Genomic DNA, 3,979 nt, shown 5'->3' with positions numbered 1-3,979 from the left:
ACGTGTCATACACTTTTAGCGTGTCAGAACAGACTGGTTCAACTTGAAAACAACATTGAGAAAACATCATCATCCCCAGTGACATGTTGGGATAGCCTAGAGAACCAGCCAGATCGTGCGACAGCTCACTATTCTAACATTCTAACAGAATGGTGAGCACAATGAGATCAGGCTGGTTGCAAGAGCCTAATGTTGTGATGCTAGTAGTGCTGTTATCTAATCTCACCAGTTAAGGTTCATGTTGACTACTGTGGTAAAGAATTGGCATTCCAGTATTCCTAATCGTTTTCACTTTAGTCATCTGCGGCGGTGTCATGCTTCATAAGAAAAAAGGTGAGTCCACACAAGATTATCTGATGTCACCTGGTGTCAGACTTGTTTGCTTAACAGTCATGAGAGACTAGATGTGATGTAATAACACCTTAGAAAGACCAATTGAGTGAATGTCTATAATCAGAACCTTAGTATATCTCTCTCTCTCTCTCTCTCTCTCTCTCTCTCTCTCTCTCTCTCTCTCTCTCTCTCTCTCTCTCTCTCTCTCGCTCTCTCTCTCTCTCTCTCTCGCTCTCGCTCTCGCTCTCTCTCTGTCTGTCTGTCTGTCTGTCTGTCTGTCTGTCTGTCTGTCTGTCTGTCTGTCTGTCTGTCTGTCTGTCTGTCTGTCTGTCTGTGTATGTCTCTGGCTTTATGAAATAAACTGTGTGAAGCATCAGCTGTGGGCAAGTCATGTCTTAGAGCTCTAGAAGGGTTACTGATAAAGTGTACAGTGCATTCGGAAAGTATTCAGACCCCTTCCGTTTTTCCACATTTTGTTACGTTACAGCCTTATTCTAAAATGGATTCAATATATTTTTTTGCCCTCATCAATCTACACACAATACCCCATAATGACAAAGCGAAAACAGGTTTTTAGAAATATTTGCAAATGTATTAAATATAAAAGAACTGAAATACCTTATTTACATAAGTATTCAGACCCTTTGCTATGAGACTTGAAATTGAGCTCCGGTGCATCCTGTTTCCATTAATCATACTTTAGATCTTTCTACAACTTGATTGGAGCCCACCTGTGGTAAATTCAATTGATTGGACATGATTTGGAAATGCACACACCTGTCTATATAAGATCCCACAGTTGACAGTGCATGTCAGAGCAAAAACCAAGCCATAAGGTCGAAGGAATTGTCCGTAGAGCTCCGAGACAGGATTGTGTTGAAGAACAGATCTGGTGAAGGGTAGCAAAAAATGTCTGCAGCATTGAAGGTCCCCAAGAACACAGTGGACTCCATCATTCTTAAATGGAAGAAGTTTGGAAGCATCAAGACTCTTCCTAGAGCTGACTGCCCGGCCAAACTGAGCATTTGGGGGAGAAGGGCCTTGGTCACTTGTTGGTCACTCTGACAGAGCTCCATAGTTCCTCTGTGGAAATGGGATAACCTTCTAGAAGGACAACCATCTCTGCAGCACTCCACCAATCAGGCCTTTATGTTAGAGTGGCCAGACGGATGCCACTCCTCAGTAAGACACATGACAGTCCACTTGGAGTTTGACAAAAAGCACATAAAGGACTCACAGACCATGAGAAACAACATTCTCTGGTCTGATGAAACAAAGATTGAACTATTTGGCCTGAATGCCAAGCATTTTCCAGCGGCAGGGACTGGGAGACTAGTCAGGATCGAGGGAAAGATGAATGGACAAATGTACAGAGAGATCCTTGATGAAAACCTGTTCCAGAACGCTCAGGACCTCAGACTGGGGTGAAGGTTCACCTTTCAACAGCACTACAACCCTAAGCACACAGCCAAGACAACGCTGGAATGGCTTCGGGACAAGTCTCTGACTGCCCTTGAGGGGCCCATCCAGAGCCCGGACTTGAACCAGGCCGAAATTCTCTGGAGAGACCTGGAAATAGCTGTGCAGTGACGCTCCCCATCCAACCTGACAGAGTTTGAGAGGATCTGCAGAGAAGAATGGAAGAAACTCCCCAAATACAGGTGTGCCAAGCTTGCAACATCATACCCAAGAAGACTTGAGGCTGTAATCGTTGCCAAAGGTCCTTCAACAAAGTACTGAGTAAAGGGTCTGAATACTTTAAAAAAAAAAGTGTGTGTGTATATACATTTCTAAAAACCTGTTTTTTCTTTGTCATTATGGGGTATTGTGTGTAGATTGAGGGGTGGGGGGGGGGCATTTTAATCAATTTTAGAACAAGGCTGTAACACAAAATTCAAAAGGCACTCGCACATCTGAGCAATCTTATTTTAGGTGCATGGCAACAGTTGAACAAGATGAAGGAAAAAGGAAACCGCACACTGCTCTTGATAGTATCACTGATATTTAATAAGCTTTACGTATCGGCCTCACGGCCTTTAAAAAACTCTGAGGCCGTGAGTTCGATACCTAAAGCTTATTAAATATCAGTGATACTATCAAGAACAGTGTGCTGTTTCCTTTTTCCTTCAGAATAAGGCTGTAACAAAATTATGGAAAAAGTCAAGGGGTCTGAATACTTTCCGAATGCGCTGTATGTCTTTACTACCTATTGTTAAAGTCTAACCTTCACGTTCTATCTGGCAGGTTACAGGCAAGCAGCAACCACAGCAGACGAGTAGGACGCTTTTGGGGAAAGTGTGTAAATGTTCATCTGTGTTGATTGCTATACTTATGTACTTTAGCTGACAGAGGTTTTTAATTGAGCATCGGAGGCTGTTGGTAATTAGAGCCCAGTTCCTCAAGACATGAGATCCACTAATACGTCTAAAATGTCTCAACCAGACTACTAATCCATCTTTAGAATATTACAGTATATTCTAATTGTATGACAAAGATCATATTAAATGCATGGTGACTAGCAAGATACAGTACTACTATTCATGAATGAGGATGAGACTGCCCGGGAGTCTTGGGAGCATGAACAGTATGCAGGCCTTCCTGTTCATTATTAGTATTCTTTATTATCCCAGCTCCTACATGTAGAAGGATGTGGTTATGACAAACATTTCTAATGAGACAGTCAGACAGGTAGATGCAATGTGTACTAGATATATTGAACCTTTTTGAGTTGTCAGTCATATTTATTTTCCAGTCATATGTAAGCTAATTTACACCTGCACCATACATTACATAATGTCGCTAATACTGTTTTTTTCGTTTTGAAATTGCACTTTAGTTGTGAGAGATGAGGTTTGTCAGTGAGGAAATATAATCTATTAGAACACAGCACCACCTACAGTTGACTTTATGACATACCAGGAAGAAGACAGGGGAGAATATCCTTCTATTTAATTTAACTTGAATCCATTTAAATATCATAGCACTTGTGTCAGTGTGAGGTTTATGCTGTTATTATTACATACTGTACCTATAGTAATACAGATACATGGATGTTTTACCTTCTTTGTTATATCAATACATTGTATGAATGTATTTGAGCACTGAAAATATAATGGTGATGATAACAATGTTTTGCACTTTGATTGATTGTTTGATACACTTAAATCTAGTGAACAAGGTACGGTATGTCAAGGTTTAGTTCCTGTTTGTATTTATTCTGATCGTGGATGTTGCTTGTTGTGTTTGACCCCATTTGATTTGACACAGTTTATAAATCAGGCTATTATTCTCGCTTGATCTGTTCAATGTTTTATATTGTTTAAGATTCAAAAGCATTCTTTAAATGTATTGTGTTCCCTCCTGTTTGCTATAAAACTATATGCTGTTCTTAAAAAATCACCCATTGTCACCTTGTTTTACAGTAACATCACCATTTAAAATCAGGTCTAGGTTGTTATAGCTCTGTTAACAGTAACATCACAATCAGGACTAGGTTGTTATAGCTCTGTTTACAGTAACATCACAATCAGGGCTAGGTTGTTATAGCTCTGTTTACAGTAACATCACAATCAGGACTAGGTTGTTATAGCTCTGTTTACAGTAACATCACAATCAGGACTAGGTTGTTATAGCTCTGTTAACAGTA

The 3,979-nt window shown here is 40.3% G+C and overlaps 1 long non-coding RNA gene across 1 annotated transcript; it reads left to right on the top strand.

The window, feature by feature from the left end:
- Positions 1-261: 261 nt before the first annotated feature.
- Positions 262-3,732, top strand: LOC129848147 (uncharacterized). The gene is made up of 2 exons (XR_008758500.1): positions 262-333; positions 2,578-3,732. It is a non-coding gene; the product is annotated as an uncharacterized LOC129848147 (long non-coding RNA).
- The last annotated feature ends 247 nt before the right edge of the window (positions 3,733-3,979 follow it).

The sequence above is a fragment of the Salvelinus fontinalis genome, unplaced genomic scaffold (genome assembly GCF_029448725.1).
Source record: "Salvelinus fontinalis isolate EN_2023a unplaced genomic scaffold, ASM2944872v1 scaffold_1014, whole genome shotgun sequence".
Taxonomy (NCBI): Eukaryota; Metazoa; Chordata; class Actinopteri; order Salmoniformes; family Salmonidae; genus Salvelinus; species Salvelinus fontinalis.
The sequence above is the reverse complement of the archived record's forward strand: the minus strand, read 5'-3'. Positions and strand labels throughout refer to the sequence as shown.